Raw genomic sequence first — 18,573 nt, forward strand, 5'->3', positions numbered from 1 at the left:
GATTGCTAATATATTTGGATTTATTTCCGCAATCTCATTTGTGCTTTCTATTTACATACCTTTATTGACCTTATCCTTTCTTTTGTATTTGTTTATTTCCTGCCTTCTATTGAATTATTTAAATGGTCATGATCCTCTTTTATTCCTATTATTTTTTGTTATCTTAATGGACATAACATTATTTTTCTGCAGTCAGTACTTAGATTTAATAATTTCTTTGCTCACTGTTAGTTCTTGCACTTGGGTTCATTTTCTTCTTGCTAAAAATCATGCTTTAAAAGTTATTTCCTTGAGGGCTTATTTATAAGAGACTTTGTACCTGAACTATAGTTTAGTTATATATAATTCCATTTTAGGTTGCCAGAACACTACCAATATTATTATTATGCATGTGTATGTCATTTGCCTTTTCTCTTTAAGATTTTCTCTTTATCCTTAAGATTCTGCATTTTCAATACATTGTGTCTGTAAGTTTTTATTCTTTATTCTGTTATCTAACTAGTTTACCCTTTCAATCTAAGGGCTTCTACCTTGCTTCAACTCTGGCAAATTCTTAGCCATTTATCTCATTGAATATTATCTTAGTCTCATTCTACCTATGCTCTGCATGGTTTAGGATTTCTTCCATTCTTTGTTCACAAGGTTTCTTTTCAACTCTGTCATGCTAACAGGTTTGGACTAGGAGACAGAAATGTGTAGGAGAGTTGATGAGGTTGGTCCTCAAGTGCAGGCAGGGGAAATAAAAAATTAAAGTCTTGATTAGATGTTTCCTGTGTTTTCCTAGTGGAAAGCCTTAATCTATTTATGAATGTTCTACAGGAAAGAGACAGATTTCCATTACTACTATCGGGGTTGTGGCTTTTACCACAAATTACAGGTAAGACTCCAATATCTCCTGTACAATATATTCCATCTCTAGGTGGTGGATTTCCTGGTCAGGGAATATGTGGTCTAATGAGGAGGACAGGCTAAGTTTCCATTAGACATATAGAACAGGTGCAAATAGAAGAGAGGGTAAATTGGCTTGGAGTGTTTTTAGTGTGATCACCTCTGTCAACTTGAAAGTCTCTAAGTGATACACTTCCAGTTTCCACCACCAGCACATTCTATGTATATTCTAGGAGAAAAGCCATATAGCATCTCCCTCTCAAATATTTTTTCTTCCCATCATTAGTTGCTCATTATTCTGGTCCCTAATATACTGAATGGTATCCTTAAAACCTGATTGGAGTTCTGTAGTCAGCTTACATACTGATTTCAATCCAGGATATCAGTGTTGTAAAGGAATCAAGTAAGTAGTGAAAGTAGAAACAATAATGGCAATGGTATAGTGTGTTCCATGTAGAGGAACAAAGCATGTTGATATACCAAAACTCTAGGGTTATACTTACTTGGCTATTGGTACAATATGTAGCAACATCAAAGTAATTTAAGAGCCTGCTGTTCCGTTTCACTGACACTCTGTGGATTTTGGTGTTATATAGGTGATTGTAGAGTTGAAAAGATTTCTATTAGAATTCTTAATCTTGGAGAATAATTGAAAGCTGTGGCTAAGTACTCAGTGTGGGTCAAAAATTATATTAATAAGTAGGCTGGCAATTACTTGTAAAAAGAGGGACCCAGTGCAAGGGATGAAGCCTGCCCTTTTGGACAATTTATCTGCCATCACCAGGCTAGTATTTTATCAGTTTGAAAAGGTAAGTGAAATATACAAATCAAGGGTGTTATGTTTCAAAGGTGTTTGAGATAGAAAGAAAATACAGTATTTTTTGGAGGATGCTGAAAATGGTCTCAGGTAGTTGCAGAACAACAAAAAGATATTACTCTACAAGACTACTAGAGGTCCCTGGGCCTCTACTCAATTTCTTGAATGGGCCATAGAAGCAAGCTGGAGTAGTCCCACTGTGTAGTGCAAAATGTGGACACAGGTAATTCCACCTGAAATGATCCTCTCCAACGCTTTCCGCAATCTGAATGGAACACATGTTCTCTACCTATTGCCTAAGGATAAGTGGGATTCCTCCTTTTGGATTGGTCTAAAATGTACCTTTCTCAAGGAAGCAGTCTCTGACACTGTTCCTCCTGCTCCCTCCCAGCCCAGAATGTGAAGCTCCCTTCCTATGTGAACTTCCAATATCTCCTATTTCTGTTGCCTTCGAAATGTTTATTATCTTTGTGGTTAATTTGTTTCATTTCTGACTTTTCTACTAGATTGTAAGCTCCAAGAAGGCAAGGACAATGCTACAATGCTGTTGGCTTTTGATTTCTTTAATAATAGACATTCTTACTGCTGTGAGATAGTGTCTCATTATGGTTTGGATTTGCATTTCTCTGATGATTAGTGATACTGAGCATTTTTTTCATATGTTTGTTGGCTACTTGTACGTCTTCTTTTGAAAAGTGTCAGTTCATGTCCTTTTCCCATTTTTTAATGGAGTTATTTTTTTTTTCTTTTTTGCTTGTTGACTGTTTAAGTTACCTGTGGATCCTGACTATTAGGTGTTTTTTTGCAGGTATAATTTAGTTTGGCAGTTTTTAATAAAGACAACCTACACCTAATGTGTGACTCAACAATTTTGCTCATAGGTATTTACCCAAGAGAAATGAAAATAGATGTCTACAAAAGGATTTATACATGAATATCCATGCATATCCAGCATAATTTATAGTAGTAAAAAATTAGAAACAGCCCAAGTATCCATCAGTAGCTGAATAGATCAACAAATGATGATATATTTACACCAAGGAATACTAATCAGCAATAAAAAGCAAACCACCTTTACATACAAACATAGGTGAATCTCCAAAACATTATGTTGAGCAAAAGAAACCCCAAAAAATACATTCTGTGTGACTCCATTTATATAGAAATGGGAACAATGGTTTCCCCAGGGCAACCTTTATAGGATGATGAAAATGTTCTGTATCTTGATTTGGATGGTAGTTTCTTGGGTACATAATTTGTCAAACTTCATCAAAATGTAAATGTAAGATCTGTGCATTTTACTATATTTAAACTACACTTCTTTAAAATTTTTAAAAATAGTAATTTGCAAATAAAGGAGAGATCCGCCACCTGTCTGTAATCAAATGAGTTTCTAGGTAGTTTCTAGCTCAATTGTCTGCAGTGGTGGAAATATATTACCATTAAATTATGGGAAACTTCAAAGGTACAAGGTCCTTTTCAAAGCAAATAATTCTCATTTTCCACTGGCCTAGTTGATCTCTGGGGAGACCACTCTAACGGAAAAAGGATGTATGCTGATGCAGAGGTTTCAGCCAGGGCAACTTGGATTGTGGTCAGCACAACTAGAAGGAAGCCACTGGATTGTCATACTGGTCTCCAAGAACTAAACAACTTCCTTCAATCCTTTTAAGGAAAAAGCTCCTTCACCTTTTTTTTAGGTAAAAAGTCTACCATGGCAGAAAAATGGGGAACAAACACCAGTACTATACAGAGAAGTCCAGAGTCCATATCCTGGGCAAAGTGTACACTGCTTGGATTAAATCTTCCATATAGGGTAGAGAGCAGGAAGAGTTAAAGTGAAATCTTAGCAACAGAGAATTACAAAAAAATGGAGGTAAAAGGTTTTAGGACCTGAAGTAAGAAATTACCTGGCTCTTAGTGGAGTGGTGCTTTAAAAGTCCCCTTACAGCTGAGCTTGTGAATGAGAATAGAGCTGTTCAGAAGGCTTTAGGTTGCCTTGGACTGTGGCAAGAAGTCATTTTGACAGAGCGTCTTCTTTTTTTTAACCTGTGATTGCGTCATGCTGCTGTAGCCACGGTCTGTGTTTTGTGCACACTTCAAAGTAATACTTTAAAAGGAAAGAATTATGAACGTAAGAAATCTGGAATTTTCCTTTGAAAAGTAAGCTAAAAGTAATTTAAATTAAAATACACTGATTAAAATAGCCCTGTTTTACATTTTAAGGCATGCTATTTCTTTCTGATTACTATCTCTCAGTTACTTAATATAAACCACTCCTAGATCAAGAGAATCAGGCAGAAATTTTGTGATAAAACTCAGGAACTATTCTTGAACAGCCAAAAACAGCTTCACAGATAGCCTTCTGAAGACATTTAATAAGTCCATCATAATCAGCACATGATCCTCAAGACATAGGAATAAGAAACAGCTGCTTTGTAGCAAATCCCAACTATAGTAGGGATTAATTCTAAACTCATGTCACATTTAGTCAGTTTTCATTTGGGACAACAGGGAAAATCCTTACCAGGCTAAGGGTAATTATGTATTTGTCAAAACAGATGAAACATAAATTGTTAATTCTGTTTTTCTCTCAGATAAATATTTCTGTGGAACATGGAATCTTTTCATGTTAAAATAATCAGTAAGGAAAGACTCTTAACAGTTCTTTTTGTGTCTTGCCTTTTCTGCCTTACTTCATTGTTTTAAATCTGGTCTTAACTCCCTTTGAAAATTCTTTGATGGTGATGATAAATCTACTTTCCCTTTGACTCCATAACATATTCATTCTTCATCATTAAACATAATGCTACCAGTGGTGTTTCTACTATTTCTGAGAATAAGAAAATTGTAATTAACAACTCATATTTTAGCATTCTAAGGACCTGGGTTTGAATCTCATTTCTACCATCTGTAAGCCATGTCATTTTTCCTTGCTTTAAATCTTGTGTAATTAGCTGTTTCATCTCTTAAGTGGGAATAATAGGGACGGACATGGTGGCTCACATCTGTAATCCAAACATTTTGGGAGGCCAAGGCAGGCAGATCATTTAAAGTCAGGAGTTCGAGACCAGCCTGGCCATCATGATGAAACCTCGTCTTACAAAAAATACAAAATTAGCTGGGCATTGTGATGTGCATCTGTAATCCCAGCTACTTGGGTGGCTTGAGGTGGGAGGATCACTTGGACCTGGGAGGCAGAGGTTGCAGTGAGTCAGATCGCGCCACTGCAGCCCAGCCTGGGTGACATAGTGAGACTCCATCTCAAGAAATAAAATTAAAAATTAATTAGTTAATTTAATAGGAATAATAATAGTGATTTCTTTACATGGTTGCAATCAGATAATTCATGTAAAGCTTAGTATTAGCCCATGGTAAGTGCCAAATAAATGGTAGTTATGATGCTGGTGGTGATGAAAGCTCTAGGAGTGCTTTTATGCCATAATTACTGAAGAATTGCCTGGGCGGGGGTGGTTGAATGGGTTTTTATGCAGTAGGTCTAGTGATGGGCCTGAGATCTGTATATCTAACAAGCTCCTAGGGGATGCCCAGGCTGTGGGGTCATGAACTATACTTTGAAAATCAAGAACCTCTTTTCCTTCTTGTGGTCTGTTTTCTGATCTAGTCTGTTTCTGATTCTTGTAAGTTGTGTGCTACTTTGCCTTCTGTGTGATTTAGTGAGCTTGTGTCTTCCAAGGGACCAAAACAACCAATATAGAAATATAGTTTTTTAATTACCCAGATGTGTGGTCTATCCCATGGCAAACATTTGGATGCCATGGAGAGAAAGTATGTGAATGACTGACTATTCATCTTTAAAATTTTTAATTAGATATACTGGCCTTGCATAAGAACAGACTGAGTACTTAGCCATTTTCTCTCCATTGATCTGGCCTATCACGGACTATTTTGCTTGCTCGCTAATCTAGGTTTGTAGTTAGCAATTCACCCCTCTGTATTATCACCAACCAGCCCAAATTTCAAAAGGCTTCTGGTGTTAAAAGAGCCTCATAGGCAAGTCAGACTCCCTTATCTCTGCTTTAATCAGAAATGTGTTGATCCTGTTGTCCCCTGATTTCATCAGGTCCTTATGCCCCACCTCCTGCTGGTCCTAACTATCCCTAATGTGGAAAGAAGAAACGAGAGGTCAACTATCTCCTCTCTGTAAATCAGGCTCATCCATCTCCTCACTTCTCTCTGGTGGTGCCCTGTCTACAACCCCGCAGCTGTGCTCTTGCCTACCTTGACCACAGCATCTCCAATACAAAGCCTACAATTGGCTATTTATCACTATAGACTCTAAACTTTCCCCAGCCTCCCTCTTGACCTCTCAAACCCTTTATGCCAACTGCAGGAACCTACCAGTTATGTCCTGATATGGCTGTCTAGGTAGTGTTGCTGGAAGATCTGGGCCAATATCTAGTAGACCAGATATTGGGGAACCACAGGGGTCTAGAATGCATTGTCTCTAGAGAGGCATCACCTGATTTGGGGCAGCTGTGGGTGGTATGACACAGAGCCATAGACACTACCTGCATCCTCTGCTACTTGCATCAGAAATTCCATCAGGCAAGATATCCTGTCCCTTTTAGAGTCTGCCATTGATAGGTTGGTGAAGTGGAATGAGTTGATAGACACTGAAGATTATCATCCGTGCTTAGAGGCAGTATGGTGTATTCAATGTCGAGAGCAGAGAATCTGGAATTAGATCACAATTTGAATTCATTCCTTACTATGAGAACTTATACAAGTTATTATATACATGCATGCAGATGTATGTGTGTGTATATATGTTCTTTTTAAAAGGAAAACATTCTTGTAATGTAAATATTTTTAAAGTCTATAGCTAACAATATAACATACCCTAAAATACGTATGTTCTCATAACTGTTCTTGAACAATTATCAGCTCATGCCCAATCTTGTTTCATTTCTACTTTCATCCATTCCCTTTCCTGCATTATTTAGAAGCAATTGTCGGGTATCAAACAAGTTCATCAATAAATATTTTAGTATATCTCTAAAAGACAAAGACTCTTTAAAAACAAAAAGCTAACCATAATATCTTGCTTGGCAAAGTTTAGAATTATCTAATTTGATCAATATCCAGTAAATGTTCAAATTTTCAATTATCGCTTAATTTCTTTATATTATATTTTCTTGAATGAGGATCTAAATAAAATCTATACTTTGTAATTACTAAAATATCTTAAGTGTCTTATAATTTATATTCTCCCCCATTACATATTTTTTGAAATTTATTTTTTGAAGAAATTGAATTGTTTGTCTTGTAGTTTCCTATCATCCGAATTTTGCTTAATGCAGAACTGTGGTATCACTTAGCATGTTTTTTTATCCAATTCCCTGGTAAATTGCTATTGGATATAGAGGTTTGATCAGATTCAAGTTTGATTTTTGGCAAAAATACTTCATAGGTAGTGCTGTGTTCTGCCACTAACAGGCATATTTCTGGTTCTCTCTCTTTGGTGATATTAACAGCCATTGATGATTATGGTTAGACCCACTAATTCACAATGGATAAAAATAGTAATATACTAAACTATCATTACCTCTTCAATTATTAGCTGAAACAGCTATGTAAAGAGAAATTTTCTCTCATCTGCAATTGAGTTATCCAAAGATATAGTTTGCATAGAAAAAAATCAGTGTCCAAAATAAAGAGTTGATATCTGAACATCATTTAGCAATGGCCATATGTTTATCTTTATTTATTTATTTTATTCTTTTATTTATTTTTTTGAGATGGAGTCTCGCACTTTCGCCCAAGCTGGAGTGCAGTAGTGCAATCTCGGCTCACTGCAAGCTCCACCTCCCACGTTCATGCCATTCTCCTGCCTCAGCCTCCCGAATAGCTGGGACTACAGGCACCCGCCAACACACCTGGCTAATTTTTTGTATTTTTAGTAGAGATGGGGTTTCACTGTGTTAGCCAGGATGGTCTCGATCTCCTGACCTCGTGATCCGCCCACCTCGGCCTCCCAAAGTGCTGGGATTACAGGAATGAGCCACCGCGCCTGGCCCATGTTTATCTTTAGAAACTCCTATATTTAAATGTACTTGAAGTACTTCAACCCTCTTGCAAGTATTCTCCTTATTTATACTCTATTGCCAATTTTTGCCCAGTGGGTGACTCTTTGAGTTTATCCCTATGTTCTTGGACATAACTTCAGTCACTTTTTATAGCTTCATTGCTATGTAGTATGATAAATTTATCCAGACTCATTATGTACAATTCTTGCTGAGACCTGGAAATCATTGAAATTTCCAGGAAATTATGGGCCTTGTCAGTGGAAAATTTTATTGTATGTTTTAATCTGGACGCTAAGAGTATTCATTACTACTGAGTTTGCCATTATTCCTAGGTGTTTTCAGTAAACAAAGTTAGAAAAAAAATTGCATTAAATAATAGAATTTATCATAAGTTTAGATTGATACTTCCAATTCAGATTGGAGGCAGTAGCATTTTTTTTTTTAATTTAACCTTTTTGATCTTTAATCTGAATCTCCTTTTCCTTAGACTGAGAATCTGACACAGAAAAATAGAATATCAAATATTGCTCATTTGCTTTATCTCACAATATACCTACAATATTCTCAGAATAATAATAAACAAAATTACCACCAACTAAATAGTTGGTGAAAATAGTATAAGACAATTTTTTGGCTTCTCTGGGCCACATTGGAAGAAGAAGAATTATCTTGGACCACCCATAAAATATGCTAACACTGATGATAGCTGTGAGATTTTTAAAATTACTGAAAAATCTCATAATGTTTCAAGAAAGTTTATGAATTTCTGTCGGACCCCATTCAAGGCTGTTCTGGGTTACATGCAGCATGTGGGCCATAGATTGGAAAGCTCGGTGTACGGTATTTTCTTGCAGATATTTTCATTTTTAGGATATATTATATTAGGAATTATTGGCAAATTACTGTGTTTTTAAGTCACTATGAATCTCTCTGTTGTTATGGTACCAATTCACTTATTTAATTTTATTTTTTATTTTTATAGATTTTTGCCTTAATTTTTTAATGAATATGTAAAATATTTACATGGTCCATGTCAAGTCTATAAAACATGTCTAGTTTCTATTCCTGACTACTCTATTTTCTCCCTCCCCCTACATATAACCACTCTTCATTTTATGTTTTCTTTTCTGTATAGTTTTCTATTTCTGTTATAGCAAATTTCTACACATTAGTGACTTTAATACAACACACGTTAGTTATTTACAGTTCTGTATGTTAGAAGTCCTGATGTGGTTCTCAGTGGGCTAAAATCAGCACGTTGGCAGGGCTGTGTGTCTTTCTGGAGACTCTAGGGAAAACTCTATTGCCTTACTTTTTGCAGCTTTTAGAGGTCACCCATATTCCTTGGCTAATGGACCCCTTTCTCTGTCTTCAAAGTCCGCAATGTTGCATCTCTCTGACCACTCTTATCTAGCCACATCTGCTGACTCCCTTCTTCTGCTTCCATCTTGACCCTCGAGATTACCTTGAGTTTACCTAAATAATCCAGGAGAATCTCCCATCTCAGGGTCCTTAATTTAATCACATCTAAAAAGCCCTTTTGGTGTGTAAGTAACTACTTCAAATGGCAGGAATTACGACTGGGACATATTCAAGGGACCAAAATTTGGCCTGCCATAATTCCCCACTTTCTTAGATGATTTGGTACATGCTATCCACATTTTCTCCACCTTGCTCTTTGAACATAGTACTATATTCACTCCGTAGTACCATATAGATATACCCCCCTCATCCTCACTCTTGGAGAGAATACAATCATGAATTTTTAGTTTCTATTTTGGCTTGTGTCAGTAAAGCCCCTTCCTCATCCCTCTTTTCTGCTTATCACTAGAGACAGAAGCTAAAAATTATGACTTGAAGCTGCTAAAAGTCCAAAACAAAACGAAATAGAACAGAACAACAATAACAACAAAATAAGGTCGGGTAGACAACCTTGCTTTACCACCACATAGTATTCTACTATGAGAATAGACCTTATAGTACAGCCCCCTGTAATGGACACTTAAATCTGTTTCTAGTCATTGCTATTTCACATATTTGGTAATAAATAGACTTGGACATGTATCTTTTTGTATTTTCCCACTGTGTCTGTAGGATAGATTTCTAAAAGTGGCTTTGCCATTTAAGGTATGTATTTTTTTTTAGAGGCTACAAGTTTCCTTCCAAATGGTTATATCATTTTACATTCATCTATGACCATATGAGAGTGCTCCAACGTTTGACTATATTGTCAAACTTTTGAATTTTTACCAACCTCAGTATTCTTTTAATTTCAGTTTTCTTACTGAGAGTAAGTTGTGCCTGTTTTTGTATGGCTAAAGTGCACTTGGATTTTATTTTCTGTGTGTTCTACATTTTCATTTCAAACACATTTTTCTATAGGATTTTAGTCTTTTTCTCCTTTTTTGAGAACTCTTTAGAAAATAAGATATCCCCTGTTCTGTGTTATAAGTTGCAAATATTGATCTTGTCTTTTTACTTTGCTTACTGTATCTTTTGCCTTTCAATAATTTATATTTTTATGTTATAAAATGTGTCTATTTTTCCTTTATTACTTCTGGATTTTGAATCTTTTCGGGTTACTAATGGATTCACCTAGTTTTTTTCTAGTATTTTTATAGTTGTACTTTTATATTTAAATATCTGGAAACATTTAGAATTTACCCAGCATAGTGTACACTGTAAAAAATGGATCCAAATTTACTTTTCTATATACTATCCAGTTACTCCATTTAGCAGTTTTTTTAACCTCTCTGTTACTCAGTTTCCTCAGCTGTAAAATCAATGTGCTAACAGTACTTGCCTCATAGATTTGTTGTATGGATTAAATGAGATACTGTAGGTATAGTACTGAGCATGATGCCTAGCACATGATAAAAACTTAATGATGATGAAGATGTTGTATTAGTAGAGACGTCAGTGGTTCTAGCCCCTTATTCTGGTCCAAGGTCAAGTCACCTTTGATGATTAGTCCCACATTTTACCCTGTTGGGATACCATGTTTTGATCTTATTCCTGAGATGCAGTACCTAGTCCTTTTACCTGATTTGCTGACCTGGGTTCTCTTCCTGAGTCCCTAATCCTACCCCTGGTTGAGAGCCCCCCTTTTCTCCTAGGACAAGGTCCCTCCCTGACTTACTGTTTCCAGTCCTCTTCTCTGAATTTAACAAATTCATGAACTGACATTTTCTTGATGGTGACTACTTATCTGGATTTCTGAAACTGACTCCTCCCATAATCTTTTTGGGGACTCTGTCTACTTATTGGGACATCAAGATACTATGTGTAAAAACTGTTTACTCCTGCTCACTTGAACATCAGCCATCATTGCCTGGGAGGCCAGATTTTGCCTGTAAACTCTTCTTTTGGTGGGCATGTGCTGATTTAGGGTCTATCTCTGTTTTTCTCCTCCCATCCTGAGGGTGGAGTTGGCGGTATTAGAATCGCTTAGCTGGTTTTATAGGCATGTGATTAGAACATGGATTGTCTTCCAATGGAGTGAGCCTAAGATGGAGGAGATTACACACAGGTAGTTCCACATGCAGTAGCCACTCTCTGGAGTTCCTCATCCTTCTTCCCCTTGTCTGTAACCACAATTCTTACTCGTCTCTCAAACCAGATCTTACATATTTCCTCCCTTACCCATTGGCATAGTTCTCTTCCTGCAGGCTCCTCATCAAATCTTGAACCCAAGCCTCTTCCTCCACCAACACAGAGATGGGGATTTTTTTATGCTCTACTGGAGCTCCTTAAAAGCAAGAGTTGTGTTATTTACATTTTGATCTCTGATGCCTTGTACAGAAAGAGATTCAAATATTATGGGAAATCTTTCCGTACTATGATTCTGAGATTTCATGAGGACTTCCTAACTTAAAATACCTCCTCCTTACACCAAGCTCTTTCTGATGCTTAACTCTCCAATATCTGTTGCAAAATATATATCCTACTTGAATGGTGACGTCTCCATTCCTACTTTCCCCTATTTCTATTATTTTGGTTGCTGCTGATATGTAATGAACACTAAAAAGCACTTCCATAAATGACTGGTAGTTTCTTGGACAGCGATCCTCCAGTGAGAGGGGCTGGTTTTATTGTAGAACTGGTTGTAGAGGGCAGTAAGAACAGATGTAAGTCCTGTGTGACAAGAATGGGGAGAACTATGAGAGGCTAAAAGATAAATTGATCTACAGACAAAGATTTCAACTTGTTCAAGATATACATGAGTCAGTGGCATGCTCTTGGGTCTGATTTCAGCAAAATTGCTTTTAATAGTTAAGCAATTACTATTCTGGGCATACTTAGTGGCCAGGGTTAGGAAAAAGAGAGGTTACAGTGTAGTGAAATCTTATCAGTTAAGATCTTCTTTTAAGTAGGGCATGTTTATAATTCTGATTTTCATGCATAGTTTAATACTGCCTTCATTAATCTTATCAGGTTATTTTCCTTGACCACCTGCTTGCTGTAAAAGAACTCTAAATGGACAATGTATTTCCATATCCCAAAAAATGATGTTCTTTTGGACATAAGGTATATGTTTCAATGTTACTTCACTGATTGGAAAATGGTAATATCAAATAAGACCTAAACATAATAAATGTGAATGATCCCTAATTTATAATAAGTATCCTGCATGTTATTATGAAGATCAACTGACAGACCAGTATTTACTTAAAATTTTTATTAACTGTGTTTTATCCACTTTTGAAGGGTCAAAGGTGCTCAGAATATCTGCTGTTAAGTCTGGGTATCTCTTTCAAATAGAAATTGCATAGTACAGACCTCATCCAAAGTGTCTGTTTGGATGAGATAAATTGAGTACAGAAGAGTTTATACTTCTAAGTTATTCTGTTCTGCTGTGTATACTAAATATGACAAGTTTAAGTAGATCCAAAGTGGATAATATTTTTAACCTTCTGGCAATTTAAGTAGAAACTTTACAGCCTGTGTTTTAATTTCAAGCAGAGAATAATATAAAATATAGATTGAATTTACATTTATTACCCTAAAAGCACATATACTTTATCATCCCATTTTATTTATTATATGGAATAAAAATTTAGAAAACACTTTTTTGAGTACTGTTGGTAAGTATTAATATTCGCATGCCATAGATGACTTAATGTATATTGCACAACTATCTTCTTTCAGCTGACTAATATATAGATAACTAAGTTGTCTATATCCCTAAAATAAAGTTATTCATAGGTATGTGATAAGCATTTCATCTGTCTCCTACTCTTATATGGGCTTAACTGAATTGAATTGAAGACAAGCCAACTTAAAATTTATGAAGAAATTGGGAGACGTGCTGTGATTTGCTGATGTTTAAATCTTGTGTACCAATTACACAAAGAATCAGTCAACACAGGGTGGTCAATATTGACAGTCTGTCTACATACCTTGTGTAGAAATGTAGAAATGAACACAAAGGCATGAACACAAATCTCTGACACTGTATAATTTTAAACTGCAATTAATTACTAGCAGTTATGCAAAAAATAATTTACATTAGGGTATAATAAATTTATTGAAAAATTAAGTATACATGCATAATGTTTTTGCATAAATGCAAAAAGAAATTGAGTGAAAAAAACTCAGTGCGAAAGGTCTAAGTGAGAGTTTAAGGTGAGGACAGTGATGGAGAGGACCACTTTAATATATCATTATCATTATTGTTATTCTTTTGTCAGGTATATATGAAAAACATATACAAAAGAATGGAAAAGGAAGGTAATAACATTATTAGATTATAGATGATGTTATTATTTAATATATACTATTATCTAACATACGCTATAATTTAATGCATAAAGGGTCAATATGTGCTCTGGCCCATATACTGGGTGACTTGGAGGCTCCCATTTTTGAGGGGAGCACAAAACGTAAGGTGCTGTAGCAGCTCTAACCTGCAATATACTCAGCCTTGCCCCTAGACCATACAATTTTGAGGTCCCTATGGTGTTGGAGATACCAGCAGTTGGAAAAGATGCAGTATGAAGCTCTTCTAAATACTTTTTTCTTGGCAAAGAAAATGGTAAAGATATGTGCAAATCTAAACAAACATTGACTACATACACAATAAGAATAATGTTCAATATGGGAGGATTAAAAAAATATGTGAGAACCAAAAGATTTATGTAATAACATGTATGCTGGGATGTACATGGTCAGAGTTAACCCATTCTAAAATCCTTGTATTATTTGGTGCGAGGAAGAAGATTTTGATTAATTTTATATTAAAGTCATGTTAGAATTTTAAGAATAACCAGTGAAAAAATTGTAATAGACTGTGAAACTTGTATACTAATACAGCAAAAATATGAAATAAAAAAATGTAGAAACTCAATCTACATCAGAGAAGAACTTAAAAGTAGGATAGATTTAAAAACTCCAGTAGAAATAAATCAAAATATGTCAGTAATCATAATATATTATTTTGAGATACATATATACACATTATAAAACTATGAAGAAAAGCAAGGGAATGATAAAATTGCATGAGAATATTTTCTTGGGAGTGCCAAGTTGAATGCTGTCAAGGAAGGGTCCAGAAACAGATTCAAATACTATGGGAAATCTTTTTTCTTAAGGTAGGTAGTATATATAGAGATTTTTTTCTTTCTTTCATTATATATAGATATACCCACAAATTTCTTTATTCTCATGTGTTTAAAAATATTTCATCATTTTACAATGTGTGCATGTATCATAACATCACATTGTATCTCATAAATATATAAAATGAGTATTTGCCATCTAAAAATAACATAAAATTTTAAAGATAGATTAAATGCAAATGGTCTAAGTACATTAATTTAAAAAACTTTGTCAGAAAAAATATTTTATAATAAATGTTAAAAGAGAAAAACTACAGATACACTTCAGAGAAAAACAATCATGCAAAGATTATTAGAGCATGGATAGCTCATTTTATAAGGAAAGCATTCAGAATTATAGTTGGGGAAAAAAGACTATTTTTAGTCCTCTATGAAGAGTTATTAAACTTGACAAGGTTTGTTTTTGGAGTTGCTGTTTTAAATCTTTCTTAGTTTTTCTTCCAGTGTTTATTTATACTTACTGTCAAGAACTTACTCTATAATTGTAATTGAATCATCATCTTAAGGCATCTTATCACATTTTATTGTTTGTAAGAAGAGCAACTGAAATATCGCTCATTATTTTTTCAAATCAAATCAGTGGCATTTACTCTACTCTCTGTGCTGAAGCTCTCCTGGCCTCTGTTGCCCAGTGAATCCTGAGGCTGCTGCAGCTGGGGAGAATTGAGAATAACCATACCAGGCAATTATTGTTTCTAATTAAATGCCATCTCTTTCTTCACAGAGAGGCAAACGTGTCCACATAAATATCCCTTGTTTTGTTTCTGTCTTTTTTTTTTTTTTTTTCTGCTCTGTCCATTGCCTGTATGGTTTGCCCTTTCCCTAAGTTAAGCAAAATTTGAAGTCCTTGCTGCAGTTTGGGCTTCTCATGGTTCGATGGGATAAGTCTTCTTGGCCTTATAACTAGTGTCTAAGAAACAGCGATAGTGATAGACCTCATCAAAAGTAGTTCTGCTAATAATCCCAGCACTTTGGGAGGCCAAGGTGGAGGATCTTTTTGAGCCCAGGAGTTTGAAATCAGCTTAGGCAACATAGCAAAGCTCCGTTTCTTAAATAAATAAATAGCTGGGTGTGGTGGTGTGCATCTGTAGTCCCAGCTAATTGGGAGGCTGAGGTGGGAGGATCTCTTGAGCTCAGGAGTCTGAGGCTGCAATGAACTATGATGGTGCCACTGTACTCTAGCCTGCATGACAGAGTAAGACTCTGTCTTTAAAAAGAAAGAAACAAAGTTTTGAATGCAGCTGATTTTGATAGTTAAAGGAACAGTTCTCCAAGGTGAAACCCGTGAGGATAGATGATAGCAGTAGCGGATGAGTGGCAGAAGAGGAAACTAAAACTGCATAGAAGAGGCCCAGGTCTAAATGATGTACAGATGGAATGCTGCCCAAGAAACCACCTGAGACTTTGTGAGGTTCACTTATCTCTCTGAATGGTGACTACTCTGAAAGTACCTCCCTTTGTCTATGCTTTGAGGAAAACTCTCCTCTTGGTGATGCATTCTAATTCCTCATACCTAATGTATAATTAGTGTAATAATTAAGTGTGTGAATCTCAGGGCAGCTCCTCTGAATTGTGGGTCCAACTTGTCTAAACATCGGTTTCCTATCAGTAACATGGGCCAGAGATAGCACTTATGATATTAGGTGCTGGGAAGAATTTTAAAAGGTAATGCAGGTAGAGTTCACAATAAATATAAGCTAGTCTCATCACTAACCTGTTAGAGCAGTGTTTTCAAACTTTATATGTAAAATATATAAAGAAGCATTTTAAAGCAAAACAATTCTGACAGACTCCAAGTTTTTATTTATATTATTTTTATACTTCTCAAATAGGAAAAAAATAAAAGTAGACATAAACTCTGTATTTCTATAGCTGTTAAACATCTATAAATAAAAATGTGTTTACAGATGAAATTCAAACCCCAAAAAACAATACAATTCAAATAGATGATATTAATTTAAAGTTGTTTGTTCAAAATGGTACTGGGTGCTATAACACCAATTCTTTTGACATGTTTTGAGTTTGGCACGCTTTAATTACCATGTGCTCCGTGATACCTCAGTTCTTTCATTATTTAAAATCTGAATTATTTTTAAACTGCATGTCTGAACACCCCTTTAGTTTACAACTTTTCTTCTTTTCTCATTAGCCTGAAGTTTAATTTTAATACAGTGGGTACTGATGCTACTGTACAAATGAAGCAAACAGGAACACAGACACTGAGTACCGCAAACGCCCAGTGAAAGGTGGTCTTCTAAGTGATCCAGAAAGTGCTTCATTAACTTTCTCTATAATCAACTAAGTCAATGAAAACACAGAATTAAAATATTTTCATGAAAACTTTGCAAATGTCCTAGATGAGCTACATGGATCTCAGTTGAGAAGCCTTAACATTTCTTTGTTAAAACTGGATAATTATTTCTGAACGTGCCAGAGAATAGTGTTAAGACAACAGTTAAGCAATTTTCCTGGTAAATTCACTAAGATCTACCAAGTGGAAAGCATCATTTTCTGTTCTATACCTTTTTACTGAAGGCAAGAGATATTTCCTTCCCAGGGTAATAATAGCTTTTCTTGGCATCAACATTAATCTGAGAACTTAGAAACTTTGGGAATTCTGAATACTAATGGTCGTGGGTGTAAAATGAAGTAATTTATGTGTCATAGCTAATTAAGATTACAGTATTTCAAGGCACTTCAAATTCAAGTTCAAAGACATTTTAGTGCTTTGGTCTGATAGGTGGTGTCAAGGAGCCCTTGAAAGGGCTTCCTGCCTACAGCAATAGGCATGCAGTAGCTCATTTACCACATCCTATAATTAAAGTAGAATAAAACTTCACTCATACTTGTTTTGGATACTAAATATTTCAAAGAAAATGTAGTTATTACTTGCAATTTTATTTAGAAATGGAAAGCATTTGTAGGGTTTATTTTATAATCTTTTCACTAGTAAATGGCTTTGATTGGTTTGAGCTATTTTTCTGATGTAGGTGAAGTATGAAATTATGAGGAGAAAGGAACAGAGGACAACCACACAGAGAAAGTGTAGCTTTATCTTCTAGAGCTGAAGACATTCAGATTTATGATCTAACAAGTCTACTCTGAAGTGCAGTGGTGTATATACCGCAACACTGTGTACCCATGTGCCCTGAGAACTAGATATGAAAAAACCTTACAGCAATATGCATAACAGTAAAAAAAATACAAAACTAGAAACAAAAATGTTCATTGACCATATACAATGATAAGTGTGGTATACTCATAGAATGGAAAACCACACAACATTGAAAATGAGCAAACTAAAACTGTACACAGCAACATGAATGAATTTCACAGATAATATTGAGTGAAAGATACCAGACACCAAATAATATCCTCTATGATTTCATTTATATTAAATGTTTTTTTTTTTTTTTTTGAGATGGAGTCTTTTTTTTTTTTTTTTTTTTTTTTTTTTTTTTTGAGACGGAGTCTCACTCTGTCACCCAGGCTGGAGTGCAGTGGCCGGATCTCAGCTCACTGCAAGCTCCGCCTCCCGGGTTCACGCCATTCTCCTGCCTCAGCCTCCCGAGTAGCTGGGACTACAGGCGCCCGCCACGTCGCCTGGCTAGTTTTTTGTATTTTTTAGTAGAGACGGGGTTTCACCGTGTTAGCCAGGATGGTCTCGATCTCCTGACCTCGTGATCCGCCCGTCTCGGCCTCCCAAAGTGCTGGGATTACAGGCTTGAGCCACCGCGCCCAGCCGAGATGGAGTCTTGCTCTGTTGCCCAGGTTGGAGTGCAGTGGCACAATCTTGGCTCACTGCAAACTCTGCCTTTTAGGCTCAAGCTATTCTCCCACTTCAGCTTCCCCAGTAGCTGGGACTACAGGTACCTGCCACCACGCCCAACTAAGTTTTGTATTTTCAGTAGATATGGGGGTTTCACCATGTTGGCCAGGCTGGTCTTGAACTCCTGGCCTCAAGTGATCTGCCCACCTCAGCCTTCCAAAGTGCTGGGATTCCAAAGCCTGGCCTTCCAAAGTGCTGGACTTCCAAAGCCTGGCCTCATTTATATTAAATTTAGCACAGGCAGACTAATCCATTATGCTAGAGGTAAGGAGAGTGTTTACTTTGAGGAAGAGAGGACTGATTGATCAGGCTTGAGGGGGTTCTAAAGTGGCAGCAGGGTTTGGTTTCTTGACCAATATTACTGAGTATTCA

Source organism: Trachypithecus francoisi, unplaced genomic scaffold, assembly GCF_009764315.1.
Source record: "Trachypithecus francoisi isolate TF-2019V2 unplaced genomic scaffold, Tfra_2.0 Lachesis_group7, whole genome shotgun sequence".
NCBI classification, from domain to species: Eukaryota; Metazoa; Chordata; class Mammalia; order Primates; family Cercopithecidae; genus Trachypithecus; species Trachypithecus francoisi.